Below are 24,421 nucleotides of genomic sequence, written 5' to 3'. Positions count from 1 at the left end.
GACCGGTTTGACTTTACGTTACGCTACAGACCCGGCTCGAAGAACGTTCGAGCTGATGCGCTTTTGCGCTCCTCGGAGGTCAAAGAGACTCCTGATACACCTCAATATATCTTGAACCCTGAGAAAGTAAGTCTTGCTACAACCGCAGTGTCCTCCCAAGGGAAGATCATTGTTCCATGCTATTCCCGAAGAGCAGTGCTCACCTAGGCCCATGACTCCCTCACTGGGGGCCATGCTGGTTGGAAAGGGACTTTGGACTTGTTAAACCGTTTCTACTGGTGGCCAACGGTGAGACAGGATGTCCAAGCCTTTGTGGGCTCATGCCCTACCTGTGCTGTTCAAAAGCCTCTCATCGGGAAGCCCAGGGGCCTGTTGCAACCATTACCCATCCCAGTGGAACCTTGGACACACATCTCCACCGATTTCGTCGTGGACCTTCCTGCCTCAGGAGGTTATTCGGTCATTTGGGTAACTGTGGACCGATTTTCCAAGATGGCACACTTTGTCCCTTTGCCTAAGCTACCTTCTGCACCTGACCTGGCTGGCCTGTTCGCCCAGCATATCTTTAGACTTCACGGTCTCCTGCAAGATATAGTCTCCAATCGAGGACCATAGTTTGCAGCTCGTTATTGGAAAGCCCTATGCAAACACTTCAATGTGCAATTTAGTCTTTCGTCAGCGTTCCATCCTCAAAGTAATGGGCAAACGGAATGAACTAATCAAACCCTGAAGACCTTTCTTCGTGCCTTCGTGAACGAACGACAAGATAATTGGGCCAAATTACTCCCGTGGGCGGAGTTCTCATATAATAATCACACGCATACTGCTACTGGAAGTTCGCCGTTCCTCGTTATATATGGGAAGCAACTTCATACGCCCTTACCTTCGCCTTGATATAATGAAGATCTTGGTTCAGGACTTTGGTTCATTCAGTTTGTCCCAGAGTCCTTAGCTGTCTGCTTTAAACTGAAACTGCTGGGATACAGTGAACCTTTGACTGACCTCAGACTCAAGAATTTGGAAGATATCTGGGAGACCTGTAGGCACTGCAAAGCCTATAATTAAAGGCCATGAGGTTATCGATGGCAGATATCTGAGCCATATCACAAACTTTGTTCTCATTGATTCCTATCTCACTGAAAGAAGCCAGGTGAACTGGAGATTCCAGGAGGTCACAGCTTTAATTAGAGGCCTGAAACCAGCAACAAAACACAGACCTATTTATTTACAAAACACAGAAGATCAGAAGAAAACAAGGTACATCAAAGCAATGCTAAGACAAAGGAACTTTTAAGGTGGGAAGAGGTTTCTCAGGCTAGGGAAGGTCAGTTTATTATACTGTTATATTGCGTAAAGGATCCTCTCACAAGCATTTTCTAGGTATGGTTTGAGACTATATAATGCAGCTTTCACAAGAGACTGTAAGACACAGTAATGCTCTGCCTATCTTGAAGGTCTGGCTTCTGTGCTTCCAAGGATATGAAATATGAAATTTATATTTGTTCTAATTAAATTCTGTGTCATATCCTTGTGTGAAATACGTGCTGACAAACGTCTTATTGAAGTCTAATATTTAGACAGCCTGAACCTAGTACACTCCCGGCAGTGCAACTCTTAGCTCACCAGCTTCGTTCCTTGTGGATCTCTACCCAGGAAAAGATCTGTAAAGCCGCCTTCTCTGCCCAGAAGTGGGCAGATAGACATCGTCAGCCAGCACCCGTCTTCCTCCCAGGAGACCGTGTCTGGCTTAGCACCAGAAATTTACAGCTACGTATTCCGTCTAGAAGACTAGCTCCAAAATTCTGTGGGCCTTTTCGAGTCGCCGAACGAGTGGGAACAGTCTCATATCATCTGCGCCTACCCTCCTCTATGCGCATACATGATGTGTTCCATGTGTCATTGCTGAAGCCTCTTGTGTTATCCAGCTACCACTCCCGAGCTCCTGAACCATCGGATCCTTCAGTACCGGACGAGGTCACGTATCAAGTGCGTGAAGTCTTGGATGTCCGGTTTCATCAACGCCGATGGGAATACTTGCTTGCCTGGGAGGGTTTTGGACCCAAGGATAATTCTTGGGAACCGGCCTGTAATATTCTCGACAAGGACTTATTAAGGCAGTTCCATCTGGACCACCTAAGTAAGCCTGGACAGGCTAAGAGAGGGCATAAGAGGGGAGGTACTGTTGCAGTCCTGGCCACGAGCACCGCGGCCAGGCCCTTACATCCGGGCTTCCGGACCTGCTCCCGTTTCCTGAGGCCTAGTCCGTGGCCTGGGTGGCGGTGTCCCCGCTGGGGCTGCGCTGCTGCGAGCTCTCCTGTGGATGTCCTGTGCTTAAGCGCGCGCACCACTTGGGCGCTTTTCTAGGCCGTTTCCCGCCAGTAGGGACTCCGCCAAGATCCTGACGTCAGACGCTGCGGCCTTGATAAGCCGGCCGCGGCCAACCAGCCTTTGCCTTTCAACAGATTAGCCTCCCGGTTTCCTGTTGCGCTGTGCCCCGGAGTGACTCGCTTGGCTTTGTCGCTCCATTCTTGCTACAGTACCTGCTTGGTTCCTGCTTGCCTGCTTGGTTCCTGCTTGCCTGCTTGCTACAGTACCTGCTTGGTTCCTGCCTGCCAGCTTGCTACAGTACCTGCCTGGTTCCAGTACCCACATCCTGCTACAGTTCTTGCCTGGTTCCAGTACCCGAATCCTGCTACAGTTCCTGCCTGGTTCCAGTACCCGAGTCCTGCTACAGTTCCTGCCTGGTTCCAGTTCCTGAATCCTGCTACAGTTCCTGCCTGGTTCCAGTACCCGAATCCTGCTACAGTTCCTGCCTGGTTCCAGTACCCGAATCCTGCTACAGTTCTTGCCTGGTTCCAGTACCCGAATCCTGCTACAGTTCCTGCCTGGTTCCAGTACCCGAGTCCTGCTACAGTTCCTGCCTGGTTCCAGTTCCTGAATCCTGCTACAGTTCCTGCCTGGTTCCAGAACCCAAGCCCAGTTACAGTATTGCTACTGTCTTAGTCTGGTTCCAGTTACCTGTCCTGATCCACTACCCGCCTAAGTCCCAGCGGTCGGCCCCCTACGGGCTCCTCCCGGGGGGGCTTCGGCTTCCAAGGGTGAAGCCATCTAAGTCCAGGCGGCTGGGCTCCTACAGGCTCCTCCTGGGGGAGTGCCAGCTTCCAGGGTGAAGAGCATCTATGTCCTGCCCAAACATCTGCCTCCCGGCCTGCCGTTCATTAGAGACTTTGTCCACCTTTCCCAGTCTCCAGCAGGTCGGCCCAAGGGTCCACTAAACAGAGACTCCCATAACAGCTCCTACATTATCCGGCTAAATTTTTAGCCAGATAATGAGATATCTGGCTGAAGTTTAGTCAGATAAGTTGGGGAAATATTCAAAAGTCGGCATTTAGCCGGATAATTTGCCAAGTTATCTGGCTAAATGTCTCTGAATATGAACCTTTCAGTAATTATTTTGTTTAGTTGATCTATTGTATGTGTATGTGTTCATAACATTGCAATAAAAATTGTCTAACAAGAATCATATTTTGTGCATACTTTATAGATTGTATTAAAAGTTATCCAATAAAACTTGCATATCACCTCTTCTTGCTTCAAATAAATGTCCAAACAAGTTTGCAGTGTAAATAATAATACTCAATTGCACCATATTTCTGTTTGATTTCACTGTGTTTCCTTTTAACTGCTAGACATATCTTATTATTATTGTGGACCACAAAATGCAATATTGTGTTAATGTATACTCAAAAAAACCCCAGGATAGGGGAGATTTGCTAGAGACATTTAAATACTTCCAAGGTATAAATGCACTGGCAGGGCCAGTGCAAGGGTTTTAGGAACCTTAAGCAACCATAGGTCTTCCACTCCTCCACTTCTGAGATTTACTTACTGGCGATGGCAGCTCCTGTACTCTTCAGTTGCTAGCAGGATGGGCTCTGCTGGTAGCCCCGGGCTTCCTCCCATGATTTTGACGCCTCCCTTCCCCCAAGATGTGACGCTCCAGGCAACTGCCTAATGGAAGCAGGGCTCTGAGCACTAGAGGTGACTACTTAATTTGCCTAATGGAAAGGAGGCTCTGGAAAGAGGGGTGATGGAATGAAGGTAAAAGGGGGTAGACTCAGCAGTAATCTAAGAAAATATACCTTTACAGAGAGAGTGGTGGATGCATGGAACAACCTCCTAGTGAAGATGGTGGAGACAAGGACAGTTATCTACTTTCAAGAAATCATGGGACAAGCATAATGGGTCTCTGAAGGCGTGGTAGGGATTGTAAAGCTGAATAGGCCTTATGTTTGTTTTTTCTCCTTAGTCATGTTTCTGTGTTTAAGAATTGCCACCAGGATCGTAACAAAGAGAAGAAAACTTCAATCATTTACATCTTTATACAAATAAAAATGTGGAAGAACAAGACAAAATGTTTTCTGTGAAACAGGTATGGTTGCATATTTGACAGGTATCTAAAGATAGTACTCTGAGGTTGTCATGGGTTTCCTTTTGAACCTGTCTGACGGGTGAGGAATAGGTTTAAATGATCTTTCTAATATGTTCCTGTCACATCAGTCAGAGGCGAGGGACTCCGTCTAAAGCCTAGAGATGGGACTTCAGAGATCTGTTCTTCAGCTCTCGCTGGTTTTATTCATCAGCCTAGGTGAGACAGCTTCTGTGATAATGAGAGACAATGAGAATGAGAAAGAGCATGGGCAGAGAAAGAAAGCATGAGATATAGTTTCTTAAGAGTGAGAAACAGAGTAGAGTGATACACAGGAAGGAAGGAAGAGACCATAAGAAAATAATTAACTTTCAAGTTACTTCCAAGTCAATTTGATGTAATTACTGAATCTCCAATCCTTGTAAAAGAGCTAGATATAGTCTCTTCTGTATATATAGAAAGAGTAAGTTACTGGTACTGCGCATGAGGGAGGTAGGAATAGCACTGAGAGAGGATTAATGAATGTGAGGGGAGCACTGGTAGAAAGGATGAGGGAGCCTGGGGTAATACTGAGGAAGGGAGATAGAAAAGAGTTCGGGGAATCTGGGGAGGGACTGAAAGAGGAAGATGGAGGACTGTAGTTCACTAAGAAGCCTAGGCAGAGGGCTTAGATGTTGTTAAGATCTAGAGAAAGGCAAGCAAGAGGCTGAGTGAAATTAAGTGAGGAGGGGAGGGGGAAAGGAATAGGAAAATGGAGGTTAGGAATGGCGAGGGGAGGTTGAAGGGCATGATATGAAGATGAAAGACAGAAGAGATGGGGAGGTGAAGAGGCAGTGGACAGCAGAGAGAGACAGAGAATTTGCAGGGCTGGTCTTAAGCTGCGCGACCACTACAGCCACATGGGACACTGCTGTGGTGATCCAGGGAGGGGGACCCCCCCCCCCTCCCTCATAGTACTGAGCTGAAACTTTGAGATAGAAAGAGTACAATCATTTAAAAAGGTGAAAAAAAATCATTCCTAGAGAAGAGCAAAGGGAAGCTTTGATATAGTGGCTTATGCAATAAAATTCACAGTAATAGAAATTGGGGGTATGTTTTATTCAGGAAAGGAAAATGATACACAGATTGCATTTTCAACTGTATGCACATTGTACATTCATAATATACGCACAGAAAATCCAGGTGCAAATGCCCATGGGTACTTTATAGGGATGTATTTTTGTTAGAAGCAAAATTTTTTTTTTCATTATTTAAATGAAACAAAAAAACTCCCATAATTATCTTTTCATTTAAAAAATTAAAATTCCTGCCCACTATTCAAGGATTTATCTATGTGGATGACATCCAGATCTTTGGTACCAACTTATGGTAGGGCTGAATCCCTTTCTGTGGTCAGAAGGGCCATCCAGGTTATCTCAGATTGGTTGTTGAAGAATAAATTGCTAATGAATGATTCCAAAACTGTGATACTTTGGGTGGGGGATGTGGGAATGCCATCTAGTATGCCCATTTTTATTCTTCGGGATGGCAAAGTGCCTGTTTATGCCGTGTGTTTGTCTTCATACAACTTTGTTAGTAGAGCCTCAGGTAGCGTTGTTAAACTCTGGCAGATTAGCTGACAGTGTCTTTTGCTTAATCAATATTTTTTTTAGCACAGTGGTCCAGAGCTTGATTGTTTCCCATTTGAATTATTGTACTAGTCTTCGCTATTCATAAGTCTTCTGATCAGTCTATTATTTAGTTTAATAACAGTTGAAAGTGTGGCAATAAGAACCATCTATGGTTACCTGTGAGGCATTTTGAGACAACTGCACTGAACACTGGTGAACCTTAGACCAGTTTAAGATCTTAACCTCGGTGTTCAGGTTATTGCGAGCGACTAGGCCATACCTAAGCCATTTTATGTACCTGCCCACAATCTGCATTACTATCAAAATGTTTTGCTGCATGTTCCTTCTTTTAAAGTGGTTAGATAAGTTAAGATATATAGTAGAATGTTCTCAGTTATAGCTCCTCCGCTTTGGAATGAAATTCATCTTTCAATTAAGGAAAAGCAACATTACTTGACTTTTTGAAAACACCTCAAAGCTGGGATGTTTTCATCAGATAATTAATAATGGTTGAGTAATGAATCTGCAACTTTTTCTTGTTTTTTGCCCTTACATGGATATTAATGTCTGGCTTTTTTGTATTGCTTAGTTGCTCTGTTTATTTGTATTGTTGGTTTAGTGATTTTATTGTATACTGCCCTGGGCAACCCAAAAAGTTCAGGGAAGGTAATTTAGAAATATTTTAAAATAAATAATATCTTGTATACCCAACTTCATCTCAGATTTCATCAGGGAGATACAGCCTGTGTGAATGGAATGCAACTACTTGGTGCCTTTAAAAGAAACCCAAACTGACACAATTAAATAACCACTTATATTAGCAAAGGGCCAAAGATAGGGCCATAGGATAGGAGCTCAGGATTCCAGCCTCTGGTGCAACTCTTATTCCTGGACCTGAGGAAAGAGTAAGATAACTCAAGAATCAAGGCCTGAAGGGTAAACCACTCTCACACATGCACTTGGCATCAGTTCTCAAATGGAAAGGATACACGTTCTTTCCCTTTGAAAACTGCCTAGAGAAGGTATCCACAGAGATCTGCACCTGCTTTTTATGTAGATCCTTTTTTCCTGTGTAATCTGGTCCCAAAAATTTGACCTTCAGTACTATGGTCAGATATATATGTAACTCCTACTACTTTATCTGTACCATTATCTTCTATGAGTAGTTGGTTTTGCAATATTATTAAGTAATAATCATTTCACTCTGTGGTGAAAACCTCTGGAGGAGGTGTGCAACACTAATTTTCCTAAAATGAGGAGGAGTCTAAAAAGAGCGGAGAATCTGCATTTGGAACTGAAAGGAACAGGACCTGTTCTGAGGTTCTGCTACTTTTCCCTACAGGCCTTCTTGTTTTTCCAGTCCAGATCTGGCCTTAATTGTCTTGCCATGTATGATGGAGTGCCAAGGTACAACGCCAAGACACTAATACCTAGTTTGCCCTCAAGTTGCCACAGGAGGAGGCATGGACGCAGACATCAGCAAGGGCAGTTTTTCCTTTCCGGGATAATCTTCAACTGGATACATTTAGTGCTTACGCATGAGTAATCTATGGGTAATCTGGGATGACAAACTGGATGTCTTTTTATTTGCCTAAAATTGATGGAACTATAATTGTCTCCTGCTAATTGGAGTTATTTTTCTTTCTCTGGCTGTGGGACCCTTGTTTTATTCTTTGCGTATTTTACTGCTGATTCCCTAGAAGATGTACATAAATTGTTTGCCAGCTGGAGCCATCAAACTCACGTGGCCTTGAGTTATTGAATCCCAGGGCAGTGGATTCGAGATCCCTAGCCTGATAAAGAAAAGTAAAGCTCAATACAGAGTTCGCTTGATGGAGACAGGAAAGTCATAGAAGAAAAATCAGAAGTGTTTTACTATTTTCCTGTTTCCCTGTTCATTAAGAGACCATACATTCCCACTGAGCCTGGTTCGTTTCTTCAGCTACTTGACCAGTTATTTGAACCCACTCACCAGTGTGAGGAAAGATTAAAACCCCTCAGCACTTGGCTTGATTCTATGTATCCTAACAGGGGTTTCACCTGCAAAACAGGGATGGTAATTTTCAAAAGTGTGTTCAGCACATACTTGCATAAGGCAGTGAGTGTAAAGCTTTAGCAGATTTTTATAAACTGTGTGGCAGGAACCACATAATTTATAAAATACTGCATATCTCTGTCCTGAAAGAATGTGTGTATGTTCCAGTTCAAACATGTTTTTTTAATGCAGGAAGCCACATATATTCTATACCTATTTTTTTTTTATATACACGCATACATTTTAAATGCAAAATTATTGCATGTAAAATTATGTGCATTGAAAAACCCTCAGTTTATGCATGGAGGCAGGTATTTCATAAAGTGTGCATGTACTTCACTTAATACTTACCTATGCAAGTACTTTTAATCGCCAGTTCTCTGACACCTCCATCAGTTCATCTACACTTCTAGCACTTCACTTAGACCTTCCATCACTTCACCCAGACCTCCACTCAAAAACTACAAACGAAACATATATGTAATTTCAGATCCGCAATTCAATTAGCAGGAGTAAAAGCATGTGCATACATATGGTAATGTATGTGCATATACTGCTAACAAACACCAAATACGACTAAACCCCCCCCCCCCCCCAACACACACACACACACACACACTCATTTTTTTCCTTTAATATTGATGTGTAACACTGCTAGCACGTGTATACTTCAGACTTTTGGAAAATAAATGCGACTTACATGTGTAACATCCAATTTTATGCACGTCAACTTTTTGAAACTTGACCCCATGTGTGTAAGTTTGAAAATGCAAAACTACATGCAGTTTTGCCTCGCCCAATCTAACCTTGCCTCTAAGTCTGCCTACTTTTCCTGTAAGTTCAAAATAAGTGAGTTCTTTATCTCCTTGCCTACTTTTACCATGTAAAGGGTGGGTAATTTTTGGAAAGATCATTTACCTTGGTAAATGGCTTTTGAAAATTGCATTCCCAATGACAAGTGTTCATATCAGGTACACAATCTGATGCCAAGACTATGCTCCTGACAGAGAGACAGAGTCCTGATATAAATATGGAAAATCACCTATATTTAATACTAGCTGCAAATCATGTATCTTGTTAGCCAGTAAGGTTCATGGTCAATTTTAGTACCTACCTGATCTGTACTTATCATCAAAATTCAGCCAAAAACAGTATGCCTTTTTCCAATTAGCAATTTCTTTATTTTCACAAAAACTCAAATCTCTTCTTATTTCCGAAAGAAACAACATTTTTCTTCTATTGTTCCCCAAGGCTGCTTCTTTGTATTTGTACAGCATAGATGAATATCTCTCAGAAAATATCTCTGAAACATACCTCAGCTCTGCTTGCACTACTTTATAGGACACTAATGAGGTGTGTTAGAGGGATCCAGAGAAATCCACTGTCACTTTCCTACACGGCAAGGCTCTGTCCAAAAGGGACTTGAAAATCAAGTCCTGTTTCTATAGGTGTTTTTCTGTTTGTTCATTGTTGTCCTGCTTTCACAGTATCCTGCTTCTACAGCAGCTTTTCCATTTATTTTGCTAATGCTGTTATTCATACTTTTATTCTGCATAAAGTTCAAGTCCTACTGATGCTCCTTGTGACCTTGGGCAAGTCACTTTACCCTCCATTACCTCAGGTACAAACTTAGGCCTAGATTTATCAAAAAGCTGTAAATATCACATGCGATATAAAAAGGGGTGTGTTTTATGGTAATAGCCTATTTATCATAATGTGTGTTATCTTAGTAGTTCACATAGGTAGGGTAATACCTACATAATTGCATTTTCCTACCTGCAAAGTGCTTATTTCCTGAGACAGAGAGAGACTGACTATCTACAAGGCCCTTGCAGTAGTTAGCTATTTATGATACTATAGGAGGCCCACTTAGTAACTCGAGGTGAGGTTTAGGTAGTAGTGTAGGGTTTAGGGGCCACTTTTAGCCCCATGGTACATCACAAGATCAACAGAAAGGAAGTGCTAGCCCCTTGATTTTTTAATACCACGGGGCTGGTACAGGAGAAGCAGCATCAGCTGAATGGGCTCCCTCCTGCTCCTGATCAGATCATGCATAGGTCTCTTCTTGCCTTTGCTGCTGGTGGGTTGGGGTCCACCGACAGTGCTCAAGGCCTGCTTTCTTCCTCCGCACCTCAAGTGTTTAGGTGTTGACCCGGAGATCCGGCAAATGTTCAGAATTCCAAATTCTCTTGGCCAAATCCAGAGAGTTTCCAGGTATGCTCATGTAGTTATGTCTCTACAGCCAGGCATTTCCTCACGGCTATGCTTCAGACATACAGTCAAATCCAGGAATGTAGTGCAAGTTCCAGACATACTTTTTTACTGACTACTGTGACTTCTCAGAAAGTATCCAGCTGATCTACAACAGGATTTTAAGCAATGCCATCTGTCACCTTTCATCCCTGCTGCAAGATAATTACCTTTACGTTGTTACCAGTGCTACAGAACCATAAGCAGTGCATCATGACAGAAACTAAGCCCACAGAAATCACTACTCTGTTTCCAGAAACTGCAGAGGCTGAAATCCCACATTAGCAAATTCAGGAAAGTAGAAGATGTAAGCGGACTGTGACTCTCATACAGAAGGCCAGAGAAAACTATGAAATTGTCAGAGACAAAAAATCCTGAGAAATTGGACAAAGCCTGGAAAAAAACATAAAGTGATATGTGTAACATTATAAGCATAGCAAGTATACAAGCTACGAGCCAGCTTAGGTTTGCTTACAGAAGCTATCAGTTATTGTCACAACAATATCTCACTTTTCCAATATGGATTAATTTGGATAAGAGCTAGCAGCAGAAAGATCTTCAGCAAACTATTGATCAGGGACATGACTGGTCAGAGTGATTATAGTGGAAGTTGAATGTTGAAAAGAAACTGCATCACTGCTCCAGATCCTCTAGATACACAACAAAATCCTCAAAATCAGCATACTCAAATCTATCCAACAAGCGCAGCCAGAGTATGCGCTGAAGTGGCACAGGTACAAGCATCTTATATCAAGAAAGAGGTAGCATAAAACTACAAGGAGCTAAAGTGGAGGAGGAGGAGCAGGTTGCTGCTGCCGCTGCTGCTGCACACAAGAAAATATTTATATTTGCATTTATTAAAATTTCTTAATCGCTCACGCACAAGCCCTGAATTTACAAGATAAACATACATAATAAAATTACAGTTAAATACAACATAAAATAACCTAACAGACAGAATACAAAACAATCAATACCCAAAGTTAATCTTTGGAGCTGAGATCTTCAAGTTCGAAACATAAGTTTTTACAAATGCTTACCTCATTAAAAATTATCTTAATACTATTTTAAAAGTCTTAGTGCACTCCATTACTCTCAAAGCTGTGGGTATAGTATTCCACATAGCAGGCACAGCCACCAAAAAAGCCTAATCTCTCGTTACCGAAAGTCTCGCTACTCGTATTGTAGGCACTTCAAGAAGGCTCCTGTCTTGAGATCTTAGTTTTCTAGTAGGCTGGTATATTTGTAACAGAAAATTGATCCAGGGCAGAGAGGAGATACAGATATTTTTGTGAATGAGAAACAATATCTTTGACTGAACCCTAAAGCGAACAGGTAGCCATTGAAGATGATGAAGGGTTGATGTAATGTGGTCAGTATGCTTTTTATCCTGACCAACCAAGCTGTTGAATTGAGAAGTAGTTGAAGGGGCTTTAATGCTGAGTCTGGAAGCTCAATATAAATCGTGTTGTAATAATCCAAGGTTGGCAATATTGATGCTTGAACTACTAATTTAAAGTCATCTGGTTCTAGTAAATTCTTTAAATTAGATTTGGAAGAGCAGGAGCCACTGCTGCCACAATTGCTACATGCAAGAAAGACGAGTTAGAAGCCAGCCTGGAAGTATTACAAGAAGAAAAGAAAGCAGCTGCAGCTAAGGTTCAGGCTGAGATCCCTGAAACGGCTACAAACAGGATGTTGGAGAGAACCTAGATTAGTCAAATTGCATCAGAGGATGTAGCTCAGCATACCAGAGATGATGTACTAAGTCATTTTGTTAGATATTCCAGCTTGTCCTCCCAATACGATGAGGAGGTATCAGATGTTGAGGCAATACAGTCTGCTCATGAAATAAATGTTTCCCCTAACAGGGACCAGCTCAACGCATGCCCTATCATGGATGTACTACCACTGGCTCCAGATACCGTTACATCTACCTAGATATGCAACTACTTCCTACCCACACTCAATTATCCCACATGAATTGGGGTCATGATATGGCTGCAACCTTGTCTCCACTAAGGTACCTCACACACACCCTTCACATGACTAGACTGCACCTGACCAACCTTGCCCTAGTTTAATATTCAAAATTGGTGAAGAACAAAGCTAGGTGATGAACAAAGACATATTGTTGTGGGCCCCAGAATCTAGGAAACCCACTTGAGGAGCAGCATGGGTCTATAAGACAGAACTCAGGACAAGACAAAGAACGGCCTTTCGCCTAGCCAGCCTCCTCCCTGCAGGTTGAGCCCTTGGGTTCTGGGGGCCAGTAGGTTTCTGCGGCGGCAGTACATCATAGTGGTGAGACCACACAGGCAAGGCTTGGACAAGGCAGGCTGGAGACAAGGCTTGAACAAGGCAGGCTGGACAAGGCTGGGCATGTTGGACAAGGCAGACTGGCTGACAGGACAAGGCAAGGCTGGATACTAAGCAGGACCTGGAACTAAACAAGACAAAGCAAGGACAGGACACTGGAACAGGAAGGACTGGTTACTAGAACAGACAGGACAACCAACAAAGCAGACAAGGGCAGGGCTTAGGCAAGGCAGACAAGGGAAACAAAGAAGCCCGAAGGCAGCAAGGCAGCAAGTCTTGAAACATACAGAATAGGCCCAAAAGCCCCAAGGTAGGGTACAAGAGAGAATAAGACAGAGGCCTCAATACAGGGACCAAGGCAAGATAGGTCCTAGGGCCTCAAGGCAAGGCAAGAGACTAGAACCTGAAGGCTACAAGGTTAGGCAAGAAGGCCTGAAGGCTATAAGGCAAGCAAGGAACAAGGCTAGAAGGCCCATAGGCCACAAGGTAAGAACAAGGGTCAGGTCACAGAGCGAGAAATGACATCATGAGAAGACAAGGAGAAACTGGCAAGACTGGTTTACATAGGGCTGAGGTCTGGGCGTGGCAAGGGCAGTGAGGAGGAGCTTGACAAGACTAGTGATGAGGTGCACTGAGGGCCTCTGCTGGTGGGAAGGTATCATGAAGGTAGGATAAGGCTGGGTAGCAGGCGAATCCTATCATATATAACCTTCAAGAGTATCCCACAAGTATTTCATCATGCATAGACGGAGGCCACAGGCATATCTAATTTTGCTAAATACATGACTTATTGTGAGTTCATCAATACAGGGCTCAACCTACTGATGAAATGGTGGAGAAATGAATCCTCAGAACACGTAAAGAGGCTAAGGTCAGTCCACATACATAATCCCTCAGTGGGCCTGACCATGATGTGGCAAAGACTTGAACAATACTATGACAGCCCAGACACAATTGAGAGTGCTCTGTTCAAGAGCAGGGGCAGCTCAAGGCAATCTGCTGCCTGAGGAGAAGGACGAGATGGCACCCCCTACCCCCACCCCACCCCCTCTCTCTCCCCCAACCCTTCACACAAGCTCTTACTCCCCCAGATTCTCTCATACACACACGCACCTAGGCAAGCTCCCATTCATTCTCACACCGCTCCCCCCCCCCCACCCCCCAGGCATGCACACATTCATACTCACATACACAGACCCCAGGCAGGCATCAATTCATTTTTTTCACACACACACACACACACACACACACACACACACACACACACAGGCACCCATTCTCACACAGACTGACCCCAGGAAGGCACCCATTCATTCATCCACCCACACCCAAGCAGATACACATACACACCCACACACAGGCTCTCACCCCCTCCATCCACAGACAGGCAGGCAGTCACCCACCCACACACACACACACACACACGCAGCTACCCACACACACACACACATGTCCAGTTGTGGGGTGGGCGGCAGCAGGAGTCAACTTTACTCCAACGTGATCTCCTGCTGCCAAGGGCCAGTCTCACAGTAAAAGCTGTAAGACTGGCCCTGCGGGAACAGGAGATGACGTCGGGATAAATGCAACTCCTGCTGCCCGGGGTTAAGGATGTGTGTTGCCATTGAGTGGATCAGGCAGGGTTTTGGTTTATCCCTGCCTGATCTGCTCAGCGGTAACAAACATCACTAACCCCAGGCAGAAGGAGTCTCATTTATCCCCTCATCTCCTGCTGCCGGGCGCCAGTCTCTGAAGGCAGGGTGAAGCAGGGGCTGAGGTAGAGATGTTTTGAAGGGGCACTTTTTGCCGCTTCAAACTTCTGCCACCACGGCTAGGGAGAGCCGCACGTGCAGCAAAGCGGTTTCTGAAGCACCGTTCACACAAATCCCAAACAGCTGAGCAGAGAAAGGCCGGGAATAGCAAGATGGCGCAGCACCGACGTTGGCTCGGGATTTCCGGTGCCTCTCTCGTCAGCCCCACAACTCAGAATGGAAACGCCAGGAAACATAAAACTGGGACTCAGTCTCCAGCTGCCAAGAGTGGAGGAAGGGGTGGAAAAAAGCAAGAACATTAAAAGTGAAAGGCTTGAGAGTTGCGCCCGGCCGAGATGTACCTTCAAGTTTTCGGAGCCTTCCTACTCTCACTGCCCAGCTGCCATCTTGCATTTCAAAGTCACACTTTTTGGGGGGGAAGGTTGTATACAAACTGAACTTTGAACCAAGCCATTAACGTTCCCATTTCGAACCCCCAACCCAGCAGGCCCCACACCTCCATCTCTCCCTCCTTCCATCTCTCCTCCCTGCCCAGCAGCGCCCAGCATCTCCTTCCTCCACCTCTCCCTACCAAGCAACCCAGCCTCCTTTCCCCCACTTCTTCCTACCAAGCAGACTCCTGACTCCCTATCTCCCAAGGCCTTCTGCCAAGCACATTTCCCCCTTCTCCTGGCCCCCCAGCCAGCATAAAAGCTTTTATTCCAATCCAGAGTCTCTCTCCCACATTACCAGCAGCAGATGAGGGCAAGAAACATTGAGGAAAGGAAGAAGAAGAGACAGCAGCAGCAGAAGTCGGCAGTAGATCTACAGAGCATGCACCTCTCTCCCTCATTCTCCTGCTTTCATGTCCAGGCCCCATGGGGTGAAGAGAGCATCAGCAGCCTCACTGCCAGACAAGGCAGAGGAAGATAAGGTTGGTGTCCTGCCGGGCACAGATGAACAGGAGTTGGTGATATCTCGCTCTGATCTGGGTGAAAGAAAAGAGAATAACCTCCCAATGGGCCAGGAAGAGGATAAGGAAGCAAGAGCAGCTTCCTGTCATACCCAGGAAAGGAGAAATCAGCCAACTCCTGTCCAGACTGATGAGGAAAGAGCAGCCTTCTGCTGGATCTGCGACACACTAGTGTGTGTCCCAACACACCTAGTGAGAACCACTGTGATAGATGATCATGGTAGATGACTACAGACGATGATGCTAATGAATTATGTATAGGAGGTGATGTATAATGATGACTGAGGATGATGGTTATAGATGATGAAGATAGATGATGATGATTTGTCTGTAATGCAGGGCTGCCAATGGCTACAGATTGGCCTGCCAGGTTTGATTCAGTCCTGGGTTTACCCATTCGTTGAAGGTAATTGCAGTTCTCATCTCCTTTGTACAATCCCTAAAAAAAGCAAGACTATAAGTCCCTGCATGCAATGGGGTAAACCCAGGACTGGATCAACACTGGTGGGTGAATCTGGAGCCAGTTGGCAATTATACTGTGATGTTTAGGAATCCAGCACAAGACAAAACTCCCTCTACCATTCTCTCTCATTACAGGTCCTGGAGCTACCCAGAGCACAACCCCAGGTAACTGTCAATCACTCACAGGAGTCCTAGAAAAGTAGGGATGGTGCAGAGGAAATAAACATACAGAGGTCAATATTTAGACATAGTAACTAAGTAAGTTAGCCGAATAAGATTATCCAGCTCAATTAGCCAGGATATTCACTAATGCAGCCATGCCGCTGAATATACACAGATGTTTTAAGTTAGCTGGTTAATATAACTCGCTAACTTTAGACTTGCTCAACAGTAGATCTAAAGTTAGCTGGATACCATAGCCAGATAAGTTTGAATATCTTAATTATCCAGTTAAGATAAGTAGTTTCCCTCTGTTATACACTGGATTGCTTCTTTCTTATCCAGCTAGATTTTAGCCGAATAATGAAATATCTAGCAAAAATCTAGAAAGATAAGAGACTGAATATACCAAAACTTGCTACTTAGATGGATAACTTTAGATTATCCGTCTAAATGACTTTTGAATGTCTACCTCACAGTAACTTGAGGAGTGAAAGAAGAATATGCTGGAGAAAAGCAGGTGCACTACACAAGCACAGAAACTGTTGAGGCAACAGTGAGGGAAGGCAGGGGAGAGATGATTTGGCTGTGATATTCAAGAATTCGGAACAAGACAACACTCCCCCTAACATTCTCTCTCATTACAGGTCCTGGAGCTACCCAGTCTACAACCCCAGGTAAATGTCAATCACTCACAGGAGTCTTGGGAAAGTAAGGATGGAGGAGGGGAAATAGACATACAGAGGTCAATATTTACACATAGCTGACTAAGTAAGTTAGCCGGATAAAACTTACCCGGCTAACTTACCTGGGGTATTCAGTGGTGCGGCTGTGACGCTGAATATACCAGGATAAGTTTAAAGTTAGCTGGATAAGTTAACTGGATAACTTTAGACCTGCTCAATAGCAGTTCTAATGTTAGCTGGATAAGTAGCTCTTCCCTGTTATGCCCCCAGAATGCCTCTTTTATATCTAGCTGGATTTTAGCCAGAAAATGACTTATCCACCTAAAATCTAGCCAGGTAATAGGCCGAATACACCAAATCTTGGAATTTAAAGTTGAATGTGCCCCTGGAGGTATTTTTCACAGACAGGGTGGTGGATGTCTGGAATGCCCTCCCAAAGGCGGTGATGTCAAGGATAATGACAGACTCCAAAAAAAGATGGGATAAACACATAGGATTCCTAGTGGTAAAAAAATAGTAATGAAAGCCCTGGGCGATATGAATGCATTGTGCTTCCTGAGGAAATCTGCATAGTGCAGAAGTTGAAACCCATAAGACTGCAGGATGGGTTTCATGTGGGAATTTGATCTACTTTTGATAAATGTGCATAAAATCATTGCTGGGCAGACTAGATGGGCCTTTTTGATCTTTATCTGCTATCATTTACTATGTTATTATGGTACAACAGGACATTGTCTAGAATCGGATGACATTTTAATTTCCTAAGAAATCTCTAATAGGGAACTTTTTTGAAATACCTTCAGAACGAGATGTAAAGAGGGGGGAAGACTGGCAAAAACAATTAATCTGCAACAGGTCTTCTGAACAAGTTGCCTAATCATTTTCACCATTGATATTTTTTAATTAATGAAGAGGAGAGAGACAATGGAATCAGAAGTCACTTGGGTCATTTCGTATATTACCGAGGTTGCAGTGACAAGAGATCAAAAAAGCTTCCAAACACTATAGCTTGACATTATAAAGTCAAGGTTCTAAATCTTTTGAAGCCATTGCCTTCATCATTCTAAGGTCAGCAACATGATAATGATGAAGACAACTGATGATAGTTATGATGATGCTAATTGATAGATGATTATGGTACATGACGACAGACAAGGATGATGATGGTAATGAATTATGTGTAGAAGATCATGTATAATGATGTCTGAGGATGATGGTTATAGATGAAGATAGTTGATGGAGATTTGTCTGAAAAGCAGGGCTGCCAATGGCTACACATTGGTCTGCCAGGGTTGATTCAGTCCTGGGTTTACCCATTACATGAAGGTAATTGTAGTTCTCATTTCCCTTGTACAATCCCTAAGAAAAGCAAGACTATAACTCCCTGCATGCAATGGAGTAAACTCAGGACTGCATCAACAATGGTGGGTGAATCTGGAGCTAATTGGCAACTGTACCATAATGTTTAGGAATCCAGCACAAGCCAAAACTCCCTCTACCATTCTCTCTCATTACAGGTCCTGGAGCTACCCAAAGCACAATCCCAGGTAACTGTCAATCACTCACAGGAGTTCCAGGAAAGACAGGATGGTGGAGGGGAAATATCCATACAAAGGTCAATATTTAGACATTGCCGGCTAAGTAAGTTCGCCTGATAAGGCTTATCTGGCTAACTTAGCCAGGATATTCAGTGGTGCAGCCATGCTGCTGAATATACACAGATGTATAAAGTTAGCTGGTTAATATAACTCACTAACCTTAGACCTGCTCAACAGTAGATCTAAAGTTAGCTGTAGGAATGTGAATCGTTCATCTGACGATTGAAAATATCGTCTGATATTTTCAATATCGTCAGATATCGGGGGGTCCTCGATAGCGATAGGAAACCCCAAGATTAATTTAGTGAGTTTTCTTATCGTTATTGGGGGGGGGGGGGCGGGAAGAAAGGACACAACCTAAAAACACAACCTGACCCTTTAAAATGAGTTTGTTAGTATCCCCCCACCCTCCGAACCCCCCCCCCCCCCCCCAAATTTTTAAATACCTGGTGGTTCAGCGGGGGTCCCGGGAGCATTCTCCCATGCTCGGGCTGTCGGCTGCCACTAATCAAAATGGTGCCGATGGCCCTTTGCTCTTACCATGTGACAGGGGCTATCGGTGCCATTAGTCGGCCCCTGTCACATGGTAGGTGCACTGGATGGCCCGCGCCATTTTGAAAGATGGCGCCAGCCGTCCATTGCTCCTACCATGTGACAGGGACCGGCCAATGGCACGGATACCTTGTCACATGCTAAGGGCAAAGGGCCATCAGCGCCATTTTGTTTACTGGCAGCCGATGGCCCGAGCGCGGGAGAATGCTCCCGGGACCCCAGCTGGACCACCAGGTATTTAACAATTTGGGGGGGGGGGGTCCGGAGGGTGGGGGGATACTAACAAACTCATTTTAAAGAGTCGGCTGTATTTTTTGGTTATTGGCTCGGGTGCAGCCGATAAAAAAAAACCCGATCGGACTGCAAGATAAAAATTTCACGATGTGAATCGGAACCGGAATCCGAACCGATACCAGTTCCGATTCACATCTCTAGTTAGCTGGATAACTTAGCCAGATAAGTTTGAATATCTTAATTATCCAGTTAAGATAAGTAGCTTCTCTCTGTTATACCCTAGATTGCTTCTCGGTCAATTTTCTCAGTGGAAAAGGGTAAACAGTGGAGTGCCTCAGGGATCTGTACTTGGACCGGTGCTTTTCAATATATATATAAATGATCTGGAAAGGAATACGACGATTGAGGTTATCAAATTTGCGGATGATACAAAATTATTCAGAGTAGTTAAATCAGAAGCGGATTGTGATACATTACAGGAGGAGCTTGCAAGACTGGAAGATTGGGCATCCAAATGGCAGATGAATTTTAATGTGGAAAAGTGCAAGGTGTTGCATATAGGGAAAAATAACCTTTGCTGTTGTTACACGATGTTAGGTTCCATATTAGGAGCTACTACCCAGGAAAAAGATCTAGACATCATAGTGGATAATACTTTAAAATCGTCGGCTCAGTTTGCTGCAGCAGTTAAAAAAGCAAACAGAATGTTAGGAATTATTAGGAAGGGAATGGTTAATAAAACAGAAAATGTCATAATGCCTTTATATCGCTCCATGGTGAGATCGCACCTTGAATACTGTGTACAATTCTGGTCCCCGCATCTCAAAAAAGATATAGTTGCGATGGAGAAGGTACAGAGAAGGGCAACCAAAATGATAAAGGGGATGGAACAGCTCCCCTATGAGGAAAGGCTGAAGAGGTTAGTGCTGTTCAGCTTGGAGAAGAGACGGCTGAGGGGGATATGACAGAGGTCTTTAAGATCATGAGAGGTTTTGAACGAGTAGATGTGAATCGGTTATTTATACTTTCGAATAATAGAAGGACTAAGGGGCATTCCATGAAGTTAGCAAGTAGCATATTTAAGACTAATCGGAGAAAATTTTTTTCACTCAACACACAATAAAGCTCTGGAATTTGTTGCCAGAGGATGTGGTTAGTGCAGTTAGTGTAGCTGGGTTCAAAAAAGGTTTGGATAATTTCTTGGAAGAGAAGTCCATTAACGGCTATTAATCAAGTTTACTTAGGGAATAACCACTGCTATTAACTGCATCAGTAGCATGGGATCTTCTTAGTGTTTGGGTAATTGCCAGGTTCTTGTGGCCTGGTTTGGCCTCTGTTGGAAACAGGATGCTGGGCTTGATGGACCCTTGGTCTGACCCAGCATGGAAATTTTTATGTTCTTATGTTCTTACCAGCTAGATTTTAGCCAGATAATGATGTATCCAGCTAAAATCTAGAAAGATAAGAGACTGAATATATCAAAACTTGCCATTTAGATGGATAACTTTAGATTATCCATCTAAATGACTTTTGAATGTCTACCTCACAGTAACTTAAGGAGTGAAATAAGAATGTGCTGGAGAAAAGCAGGTGCACTACACAAGCACAGAAACTGTTGAGGCAACAGTGAGGGACAGGCAAGGAATAGATGATTTGGCTATGATATTCAAGAATTCGGAACAAGACAACACTCCCCCTAACATTCTCTCTCATTACAGGTCCTGGAGCTATCCAGACTACAACCCCAGGTAAATGTCAATCACTCACAGGAGAGATTCAGGATGGAGGAGGGGAATTAGACATACAGAGGTCAATATTTACACATAACTGGCTAAGTAAGTTAGCCGGATAAGAATTATCCGGCTAACTTACCCGGGATATTCAGTTGTGCGGATAACTTTGGACCTGCTCAATATCAGTTCTAATGTTAACAGATAAATTGCTAGTCCCTGTTATGCCCCCAGAATGCCTCTTTTTTATCTGGCTGGATGTTAGCCAGAAAATGACTTATCCACCTAAAATCTAGCCAGGTAATAGGCTGAATACACTAGGGATGTGAATCGTTTTTTGACGATTTAAAATATCGTCCGATATATTTTAAATCGTCAAAAATCGTTAGGGCCACGATACAATACCAATTCCCCCGATTTATCATCAAAAAATCGTAAATCGGGGGAAGGGGGAGGGCAGGAAAACCGGCACACTAAACCCCCTAAAACCCACCCCCGACCCTTTAAATTAAATCCCCCACCCTCCCGAACCCCCCCCCCCAAATGCCTTAAATTACCTGGGGGTCCAGCGGCGGTCCGGAACGGCAGCGGTCCGGAACGGCCTCCTGCAATTGAATAGTGTTGTCTTCAGCCGGCGCCATTTTTCAAAATGGCGGCGCAAAATGGCGGCGGCCATAGACCAACACGATTCGACTGCAGGAGGTCGTTCCGGACCCCCGCTGGACTTTTGGCAAGTCTTGTGGGGGTCAGGAGGCCCCCCCAAGCTGGCCAAAAGTCCCTGGGGGTCCAGCGGGGGTCCGGAAAATGATCTCCTGCCGTGAATCGTTTTCCGTACGCGTATGGCCGGTGCCATTTTCCGTACAGAAAACGATTCACGGCAGGAGATCATTTTCCGGACCCCCACTGGACCCCCAGGGACTTTTGGCCAGCTTGGGGGGGCCTCCTGACCCCCACAAGACTTGCCAAAAGTCCAGCGGGGGTCCGGAACGACCTCCTGCAGTCAAATCGTGTTGGTCTATGGCCGCCGCCATTTTGCGCCGCCATTTTGAAAAATGGCGCCAGCTGAAGACAACACTATTCAATTGCAGGAGGCCGTTCCGGACCGCTGCCGTTCCGGACCGCCGCTGGACCCCCAGGTAATTTAAGGCATTTGGGGGGGGGGTTCGGAAGGGTGGGGGATTTAATTTAAAGGGTCGGGGGTGGGTTTTAGGGGGTTTTAGTGTGCCGGCTCACGATTTTCACGATTTTCACGATACTTTAAACACCCAAACGGCAACAATACGATTCCCTCCCCCTCCCAGCCGAAATCGATCGTTAAGACGATCGAGGACACGATTCACATCTCTAGAATACACCAAAGCTTGGCAAAAACAACTAATCTGCATCAGTTTTTGTGTACAAGTTGCCTAACTGTTTTGTCCATTGGTATTTTTTAATTAATGAAGAGGAGAGAGACAATGGAATCAGGAGTCATTTGGGTCAATTGGTATGTTTTCAAGGTTGCAGTGCCAAGAGAACAAAAAAGCTTCCAAGCACTGTAGCTTCACTTTATAAAGTCAAGGTTCTCAATCATTTGAAACCATTGCCTTCATCATTCTAGGTTTAGCAACATGATAATGATTAGGGATGTGCAGAGGGACCCCATACATTGCATTCGGTATTTGTATTCATGGGGCGGCAGATACGTTTCATTCGGCAAGGTTGGCCCCCGATACGTTCATGCGTTCATTCTTATTTGTTCTCTGGCTAAAATTTAATTAACTACAACCCCCCCCTCCTGACCCCCCCCCCAGACTTACCAAAACTCCCTGGTGGTTCAGCGGAGGGTCCGGGAGCCATCTCCTGCACTCACACCGTCGGCTGCCAGTATTCAAAATGGCGCTGATAGCCTTTGACCTTACTATGTCACAGGGGCTACCAGTGCCATGGGTCGGCCCCTGTCACATGGTAGGAGCAATGGACGGCTGGCACCATCTTGTGCTCCTACCATGTGACAGGGGCTGACCCATGGTACCGGTAGCCCCTGTGACATAGTAAGGGCAAAGGCTATCAGTGCCATTTTGAATACCGGCAGCCGACGGCCCGAGTGCAGGAGGTCGCTCCCAGACCCCCGCTGGACCACCAGGGACTTTTGGCAAGCCTTGTGGGGATCAGGAGGGTCCCCCAAGATTACCAATAGGTTGCAAACGAATGCACACCCCTAATAATGATGAAGAGAACTGATGATAGTTATGATGATGCTAATTGATAGATGATCATGGTAGATGAAAACAGACAAGGATGATGATGATAAAGAATTATGTGTAGAATATCATGTATGATGATGACTGAGGATAATGGCTATAGATGATGAAGATAGTTGATGATGATTTGTCTGTAATGCAGGGCTGCAATGGCTACAGATTGGCCTGTCAGGATTGATTCAGTCCTGGGTTTACCCATTCGTTGAAGGTAATTGTCGTTCTGATTTCCCTTGTACAATCCCTAAGAAAAGCAAGACTATAAGTCCCTGCATGTAATGGGGTAAACCCAGGACTGGATCAACACAGGTGGGTGAATCTGGAGGCAGTTGGCAACTATACTGTGATCTTTAGGAATCCAGCACAAGACAACACTCCTCCTTACATTTTGTCTCATTACAGGTCCTGGAGCTACCCAAAGCACAATCCCAGGTAACTGCCAACCACTTACAAGAGTCCCAGGAAGGTCAAGATGGTGGAGGGAAATTAACATACAGTGATCAATATTTAGACAAAGCCAGCTAAGTAAGCTAGCTGGATAACAGATGTTTAATGTTAGCCAGATATCTTAGCCAGATAAGTCTGAATATTTTAACTTATCTAGTTAAGTTAGCTGGATAATTGTTATGATTTGTGGGTTTCGTGGGCCCTTGGCCCGAGGTGGGAGTTGTTACTACCTGTGGGGAGGAGCCCCAGAGGTCCACACTGCCGGGAAGTGAGGTCTGGTACAGCAGGAGCTCTGGGAGAGAATCTGTGCGAATGTCCCGAGAAGCGGTGTGAGAGACACAGCAAGGAGGGACCCCACAGGAAGCCAGTAGGCTGGAGAGCAGTACCTGGGTGGAGACCTCCAAGATGGTGGTGCTAGACAGGCCTGAGGAGCGGGAAGCATGAGGCAAGGAGCACCAGAGGTAGACAGCTGAGGCAACCCCGGGAAGCGGAGCTGCATAGCAAGGGAGGTACTGATGTGATGACATAGGCTACCCCATGGAGCGGGGAAGCCCAAGTCTGGTCTCCAAGTGATGATATAGATATCCCCAAGAAGCGGGGAAGTACAGGTAATCACCAGCGTTGAATGTAGGTGCTGCCTCGAGGAGCAGGGAAACACAGTCTGTGGAGTGAAACGTAGGCACTGCCCTGAGGAGCATGGAAGCACAGGCAGTCTCTGGAGTAGGACGTAGGCACTGCCCTGAGGAGTGGGGAAGCACAGGCAGTCTCTGGAGTAGGACGTAGGCACGGCCCTGAGGAGCGGGGAAGCACAGGCAGTCTCTGGAGTAGTACGTAGGCACGGCCCTGAGGAGTGGGGAAGCACAGGCAGTCTCTGGAGTAGGACGTAGGCACGGCCCTGAGGAGCGGGGAAGCACAGTCTCTGGAGTAGAATGTAGGCACTGCCCCGAGG

The 24,421-nt window shown here is 44.9% G+C and overlaps 1 long non-coding RNA gene across 1 annotated transcript in view; it reads right to left on the bottom strand.

Moving 5' to 3' along the window:
• Positions 1-4,343: 4,343 nt before the first annotated feature.
• LOC115094138 overlaps positions 4,344-24,421 on the bottom strand; it is a 32,313-nt gene continuing 12,235 nt past the window's right edge. The window contains exons 2-3 of the long non-coding RNA XR_003857501.1: positions 8,426-8,535; positions 4,344-4,660 (exon numbers count right to left, since the gene is read on the bottom strand). This is a non-coding gene — a long non-coding RNA (uncharacterized LOC115094138). The remainder of the gene's footprint in view (positions 4,661-8,425; positions 8,536-24,421) is intronic.

This window comes from Rhinatrema bivittatum, chromosome 6 (assembly GCF_901001135.1).
Source record: "Rhinatrema bivittatum chromosome 6, aRhiBiv1.1, whole genome shotgun sequence".
In the NCBI taxonomy this organism is placed as follows: Eukaryota; Metazoa; Chordata; class Amphibia; order Gymnophiona; family Rhinatrematidae; genus Rhinatrema; species Rhinatrema bivittatum.
This window is presented reverse-complemented; position numbering and strand designations above follow the sequence as displayed.